The sequence below is a fragment of the Sander lucioperca genome, chromosome 10 (genome assembly GCF_008315115.2).
Source record: "Sander lucioperca isolate FBNREF2018 chromosome 10, SLUC_FBN_1.2, whole genome shotgun sequence".
NCBI classification, from domain to species: Eukaryota; Metazoa; Chordata; class Actinopteri; order Perciformes; family Percidae; genus Sander; species Sander lucioperca.
In genome coordinates this window covers 38,440,239-38,453,641 of record NC_050182.1, presented here as the reverse complement: position 1 = coordinate 38,453,641, position 13,403 = coordinate 38,440,239, and positions in this window count along the sequence as shown.

Here is a 13,403-nt window from a genome sequence, read left to right as displayed (position 1 = left end):
TGTATTACTTTGTGGAGGGATCAAATTCAACACTGCATACTTTTTGTTGCAGCTTTTTTTGCAATCAAAGGAAGGAAGCAGATCAATTAGCCAAAATCCAAGTCATAAGCAGCAATGACTGGGTTTGGGGTTTCACAAAGTCACTTCAGCTTGTTTAAATCAGTTTAAGGAGTGAGACTGATCACACATAGGAGTTACTTGGATGTAACTCGACTTCAATAAGTGTGTGTGGAGCCCTGTAATTGGCTTTGCTTTTGGTTGACCTTTTCAAGGCTCCGCAGCGGCACTCGAGAACATTATTTTGATTGAATTTGTATTATTATGCATTTTATTAATTCGTAATAAACTTTGCATCTACAATATATGTTATATAATTCCGTTTACATTCAGTGTTTTCTTTGGTAATACTGTACACCATTTCTATTACTTCATTTATATTTAAGGCCTATATATTAACTTTCATGATTTCTATTTTTATAGTTAATTCATGAGCATTGTTGGAGTGAGCCTGTTGCCTTTCATTGCCAATGACTTCTGTAATCATTGTGCATATGACAACAATAATGTACTTAAACCGCTCAGCAATATTGGCAGAGCAGCAGTGATACAGTAGCTAACCAGTGGTATAAGGATGAGAGCCAAGGGAGTACGAGCATCACACATCCCCCTACCATTTATTCACCTCACCTGAACAAGGGAGACAGAGGTTCATTCCAGCTCATGACTATTTAAGCCATGGCAGAAGACAAATAATAGTAAACTGTCTCATATTGAAATACATTGCCAAAATGCAGAACTTACTTTCAGCATCCTGAAGATAGTCTTGCCAGAAAACCAGGATCCGGCACTCTTCTCGAAATGCATTACTCCCTCTTTCTGAATAAATGATCTGGAAGAGATTCTCCACATCAGTCGCTGTTAAACCCTTTTCAGCTTTCACAAAAAGGCACTTTGTTTGTAGAGGGTATCTCCGGAGAGCATCTAGGACACCTAGAGATGTTAAACCATCTCTGAACTTAGTAAAAAGGAAACAAATGTTAATGGGTAGTTCATGTGATTTAGCACCTGTGGTGCAAACCACAGTTTTTTACAACTTTAATTTAGGTCCCTAATGAATTCCAGAAAAAATAAATGATACGTTCAATTGCACTAGTACACTATAAAATTGAACTCTGCATCTGCCATTTCATTTTTTCACATACTGTGGTAGGGCTGCATGATTTGAAGAAAAAGTCATATTGGGATTACTATAATGCAATTATGATTGCGCTATAAAGGTATCATGAGTTTGATTATCAAGGAAAATGCATAAAATAGGCTACTTCAATTTTGTTCTTAGTAATTTACAAATGAAATAAAAATAATACAAATTCTTATTAAAATAATACATTTTGTATGCCCTTATAAACAATGGCATTTAAGATGGGTGTAATATAATAACTAGTGATTAAGTTACAAAATATGCTTTGTACAACCTCTTCTTAAAGTTTGCATGCTGTGAAACCCTCTACACTTCTGATACTCACGTGACCATACATGATAAAAGCACTTCAATGTACATATTTAATCAGTTGTTTTGTCACTAGCAACAACACGTTGCTCAGTTTTGTTCCAGTAAGTTATGCACCGTAATAATGTTTAAAAAAAATCATCGGGGACTTCCGGTATGGCGGCGAGCTGAGTGAACGCGCGTTAACCTGCTTTGCTACCCTGTTGGCTAAATCCTTCTTAAATATTGTACTATTGTGTCACAGAAAAAAGTCAGTCAAGGGCGAAATAAAACTCTTCAAGCTAAATTGTTGGACTTTACGAGGTCTAGCACTAGCAAGAAATCCTTAGCTAACTTCGAAGCCATGGACTCCGACGAGGCTAATGCTAGCTCGACTCCGGAGGATAAATCGTCGGGTAGAAGCAATGATACGGCGGCGGGAGAGTCCGGTCCTATGGTGGCTACCATTCTGACTGCTATTAACGACATGAAAACTGAAGTTTCCACCAGGTTTGATGGCATATTGTCCGCTATTGAAAGTGTCAGGAAAGATATCACTGACTGTGCAGAGCGTGTCACGGAGGCAGAAACAAGGATTTCGACAACTGAAGATAACGTCGCCTCGCTCCAAACAAAAGTACAAGTCCTAGAAAACAAAAATAAGGACTTGGAGGGAAAACTACTGGACCTGGAGACAAGATCAAGGCGCTCCAATTTGAGGCTGGTCAATTTACCAGAGGGAGCGGAGGGTGAAGACCCATGTGTCTTCACTCAGATCTTCAACAGATCACTGGAGCCATCTGAAGTTCCCTCCTGCTTCAAACGCTCCACAATCATCCCAGTCCCCAAAAAACCTTCCATCTCTGGACTAAATGACTACAGGCCTGTCGCCCTGACATCTGTAGTCATGAAGTCCTTTGAAAGACTGGTGTTGGCCCACCTGAAGGACACCACAGTCCCCTTACTGGATCCCCTGCAGTTTGCCTACAGGGCTAACAGGTCTGTGTATGATGCAGTCAACTTGGGACTGCATTACATCCTGCAACACCTCGACTCTCCAGGGGCATATGCAAGGATCCTGTTTGTGGACTTCAGCTCGGCGTTCAACACCATCATCCCAGACATCCTCAGCACCAAACTCACCCAGCTCACTGTGCCAGCCTCCACCTGTCAGTGGATCACAAACTTCCTGACTGACAGGAGTCAGCAGGTGAGGCTGAGGAACATCATATCCAGCACCCGGACTATTAGCACTCCTCTCCCTCTACACCAATGACTGCACCACAGGAGACCCATCTGTTAAACTCCTGAAGCCCAACACTGACACCATCATCAAGAAGGCCCAGCAGAGGATGTACTACCTGCGCCAGCTTAGGAAGCTCAACCTGCCTCTGGAGCTGCTGATCCACTTCTACACAGCCATCATCCAGTCTGTCCTCTGCACGTCCATCACTGTCTGGTTTGGATCTGCCACCAAAAAGGACAGGAGCAGACTACAACGAGCAAGACTATCACTGCAGACCCATCTCACCCCGGACACAACCTGTTTCAGCTTCTCCTCTCTGGTAGGCGCTACAGAGCACTGTATGCCAAAACCAACAGACTCAGGAACAGTTTCTTTCCACAAGCCATCACTCTGATGAACAGCTGACTTCTGACTCACAGTGTCAGGTTCAATTCCTGTGCAATAACCCAGCAACACTGTCTCTAATCAGCACCTGTTTACTGGATCCACTTATTATTTATTTTCTATTTCAGAGCTGTTCATACTGTTCATATTGTAATATAATACTTGTATAATAACATAATACTTATTTATTACAGAATCCTTTGCACTATGCTCCATAATTAAAATAATAATAATTTATCATAAAAATAATTTACTCCTGCACATTTTGCACTACTGCCTCAACCAGTTTGTTTATTTTTGTTGTTTGTTTTGTATGAGTAAGCACATTGTGAGCAATGTATAATCCAAAGCAAAATTCCTCGTATATGTCCTCATACCTGGCAAATAAAGCTGATTCTGATTCTGATTTTTGGAGAATTGGCTACCGGGTGCACTGGAACTGCCGCTGGGGCGCACAAAACTAACGGTGGAGAGGGCTCACAGAATCGGGCCAGGCGCACACAACAACCCTTCACCCCGAACGCTGATAATGAAGTTTTTGAACTTCAGGGATAAAGAATTGGTGACGAGAGTAGCCAAGACAAAAAGAGAAGTACGATACAAGAACCAGACAGTGAGGTTTTACCAAGACGTGGCGGCAGGTAGCAAGTATACACCTTTGTTTAATAGTGTTTATTACAGTATATATAATAGGCTTATACTCAGAGCTTATAGTAACTGTTAAAGCTATGTTACTCTCCATTCTCTACTCACTCCAAGACTGAGCTCTTTAGGTATTCCCCTTTTCTTTATAAACAAGAGTTAAGAGGCAGAATGTATCTTTGGCAACTGTCACTTTGGCAACTGTCACTTTGTTAACCTTAAATTAATTGGGATTATATCACCTCACTTCTTCATTTCTGTTCAGATTCTCCTAGAACAACATAGTGACTTCAGAGAGTGAAATTTGATTTAGTTCATAGTAAAAGGAGGGTGTTTATGAAAGAAAAATGTTTAAGTTTTAATTATGGTAGCATGGGAGCGTGAGGTTAGTGTTATAATTAGTTGTTTGTTTTTTTGTTAGCTCAGTGATACTGTCTTACCCTTGGGGTGGAACAGTTAACAGCTATCTGGAAGTTTTAAGATTACAGGGGAAAGAAATTCAGGCTAAGTGTCCTGGATATGGGTGTTGGTTTGGGTATGGTGTTCGTCAGTAATATTATTTATGTTTGTCTTTTGTTTGTTTCACTTTTTACTTTTTACAAACACCTTAAAATGTTTGGGGAGTATAACTATACAAACTATACAAAATGTCTAGTGAGATAAAAAATTAAAATCACATCATGGAACTGCAGGGGGTTACGAAAACTTAAGAAAGTCAAACAAGTCATGAACAGGATAAAATCAATGCAGTCTGTTTCTTCAGGAAACACACCTGATGTACAATGAGGATCTGAAAATTAGGACGAGGTGGAGAGGCAAGGTCTTTTCTGCATCGTTTAACTCTCAAGCTAGAGGTGTCACTACTTTGGTGCATGAGTCAATACCACTCCAAAGAAATTTGGACGATACCTTATCATTCAAGGAAATTTACTAAAAGAGCAAATTTTCTTGGCGAACATCTATGCACCAAATACAGATGAACCCAACTTTTTTCAAAACTTATTCCTTATTTTGTCCACTCTTCCTGGTAAATGTGTGGTGGCGGGCGATTTTAACTGTGCATTAGATCCGGCGAAGGATAGGAGCTCTGGAGCCGTAGAGTCTCACATTTGTAGTAGGGTAATTATACATAACTTCATGAAAGAATTGAACTTAATAGATATCTGGAGGGAAGAAAACCCTGACGATTGAAAGTTTTCGTGTTACTCCGGTGTACACAAGTCCTATTCAAGAATTGACTTCTTTTTTATATCTGCAGAGTTAAGGCACAAAGTCAAGGAATGCTCTTATGATGCTATCCTAATTTCAGACCATGCTCCCAACTCATTGGTATATCAGGACTCAAAGCTAGTGAAAGACGCTAAGATTTGGCGTTGCAAACAAAAATGGCTGGCGGACCCCGGCTTTGTCTCTTTTCTGGATGAACAACTCAGTTTCTGTTTTGAAACTAATACGACAGAAACTTCGGCAAGCATGAGATGGGAGGCTTTTAAGGCTTATATTAGAGGCCAAATAATCAGCATCACAAGCTCTAAAGCAAAATTTACTTTTCAAAAGGCAAAAAACTTAGAGAAGAAAATAACGTAAATAGAAAATGAGTATTATCGAACAAGGTCAACAGAATCTCATCAAAATCTATTGCTGCTTAGAGCAGTGTTTTTCAACCTTTTTTGAGCCACGGCACATTTTTTACATTAAAAAAATCCCGCGGCACACCACCAACCAAAAATGTTACAAAATGACACATTGTAGCCTAATAAGATCAGAATCTGCATTTTTCCTTTTTAAAAATGTATCCATCGCTTTTGCAGGCTTACATCGATGATCTCGGCCCTACTGTTTACATCCTGTCACTGCGGGATGCGCGCGAAAGGTGGCAGCAAGGCTCCAGACTAACTTTTTTCACTAGGAGCACAGTGGCCCCCAACTGAAAATTTTAGGGGCACAACCAGAAAATTTAGGGGCACACACCGTAAATCAACATGCTAACCAAATATTCACATTCTACTAATTTCCACTGTATTACTAATAAATACTTTGATAATAGATGCAGAAATTACAATGTGCTGTTTCAAATTCAGTGTCACTTTTGAAGATGCAACATAGGTTAACCGACAGCACCATCGCTGTCATGACAGTAAAAAAAAAATATATATATTTTGTTTATTATTGTATTTGTATATTCTTTTTTAGCCTGTTTTATTTTCATGACCGCTTTTAATTGCTCTTTAATGTTTCATGTAAAGCACTTTGAATTGCCTTGTTGCTGAAAGGTGCTGTAGAAATAAAGTTGCCTTGCCTTACAACCTCAGCCTGTCAGTCAGTCACCAGGGCATAGAAACCACCGTTGTGCCTGGCTGCTCATCTCCGAGGAAGTGTAACGTCAACACCACCGCGACCGCTTTCGGCTCTCCATTAATATCATATCGCAGCAAACGCTGTCTGCGTGAAGTTATGAAAAACTGTAACCGCACTTGAAACCACTTTATCTGCATTTCCGTGACTCACTGTGACTTCAACAAAACTGCAGAGCCCACGTAGTTTGCATCGTCTGCAGCTCTGCGTGTGTGTGAGTGTGTGTGTTTGTGTCAGAGCTCCGCTCTCTGTCAATTTTCAGAGAGGACAGATAAGCTTGCGCTTACGTGCTCTCAGGTACCGAAATTTCAACGTTTAACGTGTAAAAAAAGGGGGCAAATTTACTGGTCGCACATGTGCGACTGGATGTAAAATTCAGTCGCACACTCAAATTTTGGTCGCAAAATGCGACCATTTGGCCGCAGTCTGGAGCCCTGTGGCAGTAATTCTATTGTCTTAAATCAACAAGGTCATTATTGCGCTATACTGCCACCTACTGATACAGAATAGTATTTAATGTCTCTGCCAGTCATCACATTGCAGGCACAGATGCGCAACAATGGCAAATTATTTGCAGTAACTCAATAAAAAAAAAAAAATGTTGGACCAATTAAGTAAAATCGGATAATTTCTCATGGCACACAGGACGATCTCTCACGGCACACTAGTGTGCCGCGGCACAGTGGTTGAAAACCACTGGCTTAGAGCACAATACAACGAATTATCTGCACACAAAGCGATGGCCAGTCTGTTGTGACTTAAGCAGTTCTATGATCAGGGTGAAAAACCTGGGAAAGTTCTTGCATGGCGTCTCAAGCAGCTACAGAGCGAAAGAGCTATCACCTCACTGCGGAGCGATCAAGGAGAAACCATTGCAGATCCAACAGAAATAAATGAAACCTTCAGGAAATTTTATGAGGGTCTTTATAGTTCGGAAATGATTAATGACAATTCGGAACTACAAGTGTTTTTAGGAGGACTAATTTGGAGAAAGATATTACAATAGAGGGATTATCTGCTGCAATTGATAGTATTAAAGTAGGAAAAAGTCCCGGACCTGATGGCCTCCCAAATGAAATCTATAAAAAAATTAAAAATAAATTGATGACTCCAATTTTAGAAATGGTTACAGAGTCCTTCCAAAATGGTACCTTGCCATCGTCTCTAAGAGGAGCATTAATTACTCTGCTCCCGAAGGCAGGTAAACCAAATAATAAATGTGAAAACTGGAGACCTATCGGTCTGCTAAACGCAGATTTGAAAATACTTTGTAAGATTTTAGCAAAAACAATCGAAGAAATAATAACTAAGATAATTGGGAGACCAGAATGGGTCTATTCGTGGCAGACAAGCCTTCCACAATGTCAGAAGGATTTTGAAAATTCTTTATCATCAAAAGGGGGCCCCAGATACTGCTTTATTGTCACTCGATGCTGAAAAAGCGTTTGACAGAGTGGAATGGTCTTATTTGTTTGAGATTCTGGCACGCTTTGGTTTGGGGAGAATTTTTGTAATTGGATAAGATTACTCTATAAGGAACCACATGCACACATTTTGACTAACAGTAATATATCGAAAACTATAAAAATAAATCGAGGGTGTAGACAAGGGGACCCTTTGTCTCCATTGTTGTTCACTACAATCGAAACTTTGACAATTGCAGTGAGGTCACATGATAGCATTTCTGGAATAACCATAGGACAGACGGAACACCGTTTAGCTTTATATGCAGATGACATAATTGTTTTTCTCAAAAATACCAACAAATCCATCCCGGCCCTGCTAGACCTGATTAGGAAGTTCGGTAAGATTTCAGGGTATGAATTAAGATTAGACTTATTAAGATTAATAAGTCTAAAACATCCATTATGTTATTAAACGAAGTAGACAGGGAAAATCCAACTAATGTAGTTGCACAATTTAAGGTTGTCAATTGCTTCTCTTATTTAGGCATTCAAATTGTTCCATTGCTTAACAATATCATAGAAACTAACTATAGACCAGTTATGCAAGAGATCTCAAATTCTTTAGATAGATGGGCTTCGTTACCAATGTTGTTAATGGGGGAAATAAATACTCTCAAAATGAATGTACTTCCTAAACTGTTGTATTTATTTCAAAATAAAAATATTATAAAAATAATAAAACCTCTGCCATCACCAAGCAATTTATTTTCTCAGCTGAAGACACTTTTCATCAAGTTTCTATGGAACAATAGACGATCCAGGCTGCGCCTATCATTGTTGTCCTTGCCTTATGATAGAGGAGGGCTTAAATGCCCAAACCCAATATGGTACTACTGGGCGGCACAACTGAGAACACTGATGTTCCTCTACTCTGAAGAGAATGTGCCACTGTGGAGAGAAATGGAAGGTGATACACTGAAGCTGCCTTTGCCCATTTACCTGTACTCAGCTAATTTTAAGAAACTCAAAAATAACACCAAGAATCATATTATATATATATTATATATTAAAAATATGATTAGTGTGTGGCAACAGGTTAAGAAATATCTCAAAGTAGTTGACTCGCTCTCATTATTTATTCCGATGAGGGGAAATTATCTCTTCCCCCCCAGGAGGAGGTGAGGGGGTGTTTAAAATTTGGGCTGAACAGGGGTTACAAAAAATAGATCTTTATAGTCCTGACGATACTCATCTCATGTCTTTTGATGAAATTGTTGTCAAGCACGACATAGCTCGCAGACAGTTCTTTAGATATTTATAACTGAGAGATTTTATTAGAACTCAACAAAATCAGTCCTTGTCCATTCCTAGCCCATCATCACTCGAAGAAACGATGGTGAGAGACTGCCAGGGAAGGGGCTTGATTTCCAAAATATATAATGAACTGATTGGTGAATCTTCAGAAACGTCAGTAAATAAGCTTGAGTCCTGGAGAGAGGACCTGCAGGAGAATATCTCCATTGAGGAGTGGGAGAGGGCGTGTACCAAAGCACAATTACAAACAGTGAACACATGTTTAAAATACAAAAAAAATAAAAACAACTGGTTAATGCATTCTTACATGACTCCAGTTAAACTTAACAAATTCAATAATGCCATACCGGATGTTTGCATAAAATGTGACAAGGAAAAGGGCACGATTTTCCGTTGTTTGTGGCAGTGTTCTCAAATAAAGAAATTCTGGGAAGAAGTGAAACAGTGTATTGAGCCAAAACTAACTAACTGTAACATAAGAAAGAAGCATCGATTATTTTTAGATATAGGTCTGTTGTTGGCCAAAAGAGTCATTGCAATTGCTTGGAAAAAGGTGGATAGACCAAGAGTCAACGGGGTTTGGGAACTGAGGACTGTGGGAACTCGGGACCTGGGGACAGTGGGACTTGGGGACAGAAAGGCTGCGGACAGCAGCGAAGATGGAGCCACTCTGGTGGCAGAACATGCCGTCGAGGATAATCAGGTGGCCGTCGACGAAGACAAAACCCCTCTGGCGGCCGAACAGGACGTCGAAGACTCTCTGGAGGCCGGTGGCGAAGGCGAAACCCCTCTGAAAGCTGGCGGCGAAGACCAAACCCTTCTGAAGACCTGCGGCGAAGGCGAAACCCCTCTGGAGGCCGACGGCAAAGGCGAATCCCCTCTTAAGGCCGGCTGCGAAGGCGAAACCCATCTGGAGGCCGGCAGCGAAGGCGATATCCCTCTGGAGGCTGGCGGCGAAGGCAGAATCCTTCTGGGACAGCGAAACGAGGGACAGGTGACACTAGGGCTGGGGAACAGGTGAAACACATCAGACAATCACAAGGGCAGGAAAACAAAAGACAGGAAGTAAAACCAGACAAGACTAGGGAGAAAAAAACAGACTTCAAAATAAAACAGGAAATAGGAAAACCAACAGAAAACATGAAACCAACTAAACAAAGAAACTTGACAAAGGACTAGACGTGACACAAATAGTACCCAGTAAAACAAGAAACCTTAAGCATAAAACATACACACGGATGGAACAGAAACACATGAGACAGTAAACAATAAGGAAACAGGGAATTAATTAATACAATTAAACAGGGAAAAACTACAACTGAAAACCACAACCATGACACTTATTAGGAATTGGTGGACTAAAAACTGAAAAAGGATTTAATTAATTTAAGCACAAATTTGGCCTGACACATGCATTTAGTGTTGTAGTGGTGCTATTGGTGAATGAAATGATTTACTGACCGTATGCTTTGCACTGAAATGTTGAGATTAAATATTATAATAAGCATGGGTCCAAAAGTATCCAACCAAGATGAGAAATATGTACATATTGCAAACTGTCGTCATTTTGAAAAAACAAACAAACACGCAATGCACACTGAAAAACATACGCCATACAATGTACAGATGTGTAAAAAATAAATAAATTTAAACATTTTTGCCAAAAAACATTCTTAATATTGGATTGTTTCCCATTATGGCTGAGGAAAGATAGATAATACGTTTGATATAGCACCTTTTACAGACAAAGTCACAAAGTGCTTCACATGATAAACATTTGTAAAAAATACAGTACAATCCAACAGATAATAAACAAGGGAAAAAAATAATAATTTAACGACCAATGAAAATCATTTCAACGATTAAAAACTAAAGTTTAAACAAACGTGTCTTCAGCTGCTTTTTAAAAGCTTCAACAGAGACTGCAGAACGTAAGACAGTAGGAAGGACGTTCCACAGGTTTGGAGCCACTGCTTCAAAGGAACGGTTACCTTTAGTTTTTAAACGAGTGCGTGGGACCACCAATAATCCTTGGTTAGAATACCCAAGGGACCTGTTAGTAGTGTAGTGTACGGATGGAGCAGGTCCGAGATATAAACAGGTGCCAGACCATGCAAAGCTTTATAAGCCAGAACAAGAACTTTAAATTGGATCCTGAACTTGATCTGAAGCCAATGTATAACACGGTCTCACGGCAGTTAGTGTAATTGTCACGTTATTTTTAATCTATTGATTCGTGTACAACAACACATTTATCTTGTTTTTTTCGTGGTGGCCAGCACGAAATGGGAACCATCTATTCAGAGGTTGGATTTTGGAAAAACACAACGGGGAAAGGGCGCCTCACACGCCGGGAGACGGCCGCAGGGACGCACGACAATAACGGGACGGTTGTGATTAGGAAGACAACGGGGAAAGGACGCCTCACACGCCAGGAGACAGCCGCAGGGGACGCGCGACAATGACGGGACGGTTGTGATTAGAAAGACAACGGGGAAACAAAACGCCACACGCGGGAGAGAAAAACGTCCCTGTGAACACAAATCAATAGATTAAATAACGTGACCATTTCACAAACTGCTGTGAGACTGGGTTGCAATGTAATGAGTATAAAATTGGAGTGATGTGCGACATCCTGCTGGACCTGGTCAACAGCCTTGCAGCAGAGTTCTGGACTGGTTGTAGACAGTCCCGGGACGACTTGCTAAGACTAGTGAAAATGGAATGGCAGTAATCAAGCCGGGATGATATAAATCCATGAATAATCATCTCAAGCTCAGAATGCGAAACAACAGCTCTAAGTTTGGCAATGTTTCTTAATTGAAAGAAACATGCGGGTCAGTGATTTGATATGTTGATCAAAATATATGTTATTATCAAATATAACACCAAGATTTCTCAGTTTGGACTGTACCGCTGAAGAAAGGGACCCCAAGAGCTGAGTAACCTTGGAAGCTGTAGTGTCCGGAGCAACATAAGGATTTCGGATTTTGCCAGCCAATCCTTGATGGAAGTCAAACATTTGAGCAGTTCCAACACTTTGTCAGTCTCTTCCGGGTTAAAAGAGACATATAACTGGATGTCATCTGCATAGAAAATCTGCTCTTTTTTTAAAAGCCACTGCAACCACTGTTGGAACCTTATTATAGAGAGAAAGCATCTAATGGCCATGTGGAGATGGCCAGTGTATGCTACCCTCTTGGATAAAGCTGCAAACAAATCCTGACCCGCTGACACCACCAGCTCAAGGAATAACAAGGAAATGGGAGCAGAGGATAGTAAGCCAAATGAAGGTATAGGCAAGAGACAGTCATAAAGGAGAGTTGGTGTATACAGGCTGTTTGGGCCTAATGATGAAGGATGCACTGGGAGAAAGACTGTGGGTGATTGCTTGGCACTACAAAAAAGCCTCTTACCAATGAGCTGGGAAATCAGGTTTATTGCCAAGTAGGTTATCACATACAACAGAATCATACATATGAAAAAAATACAATAAAAAATGAAACATCTATTTAAAAAAGTAAAAATACAACCGTTAACTAAATTAAAAGATCTGTATAGTTTTTGAAATGAAGAGCATGCAATGTGCAAAATATGGACCAGGGAATGCAAAAGTATAAAGGAGATTAAATCAAATTACTTAATTACCACAGAGGTCTGTAGTCATTACAGTAAGTTCTGTGGTTCAAGGGAAAGAGATGATGGTGAAGGTTGAAGATTTCAGAACACCAGAGACAGCTGATCAGCGCATTGCTTCAGGGGAAAGGAGAGACAGAATCTGGTCTGGCTGCTTTGACTGTTAATGTCCCTTGAGGATGGAGTCTTCATTGCGGTAGGGTAGGAGAGGGCCTCTGAGGTGGGCAGTTGAGCAGTGGCCCAGGCCCCTGCTGAGGTGGGGGAATGGAGTCACAGGGGATGGTGTCAGAACTGTCCCTTTGTCTTTAAAATTGATAGTCCAATAGTGATGGTCAAATGAAGCTTTGCGAACCACTGTCTTTATTTTCTGAGCTCACTAGATGGCGCTCTCTGTTCAACAAAGGGTTGAAAACACACTGAACCTAAACACGAGCTCTGGTTTATTGGCATTTGTTTAAACCAATCACAATCGTCATGGGCGGCGCTAGATTCCGCACGGAGCCTCTGCAAAATAACCTCGGGAAGGAACTTGTTTTGGTGGAACATGTGTACGTTCAAAAGTTGTTTTAGTCGTGCAAGAGAAAACTCAGATTGGACAGATAGTCTTGCTAGCTGTCTGGATTTACCCTGCAGATATCTGAGGAGTAGCTAACCATAGTCCTCATAAATCCACCGGAGTTTAAAATTCCAACACAAAGAAAGGGGAATGTAACGGACATCGGCGAAAAGACATGCATCCGGCGGAATCTCCTGCGGCACCGGAGCAATCCCGGAAGTGGAATGTCGTGGACAGGGCATGAAGTTAACTTTTTTGACCACCAGCCACTGTGGCAGGTAGATTTTTAAATCCACCTGCCACAGTGACTTTTTACCAGCCAGTTTTTTTTTTTTTGCCTCATAAAGGTGAAAAACAGGAATTGCTGTGTCTCTA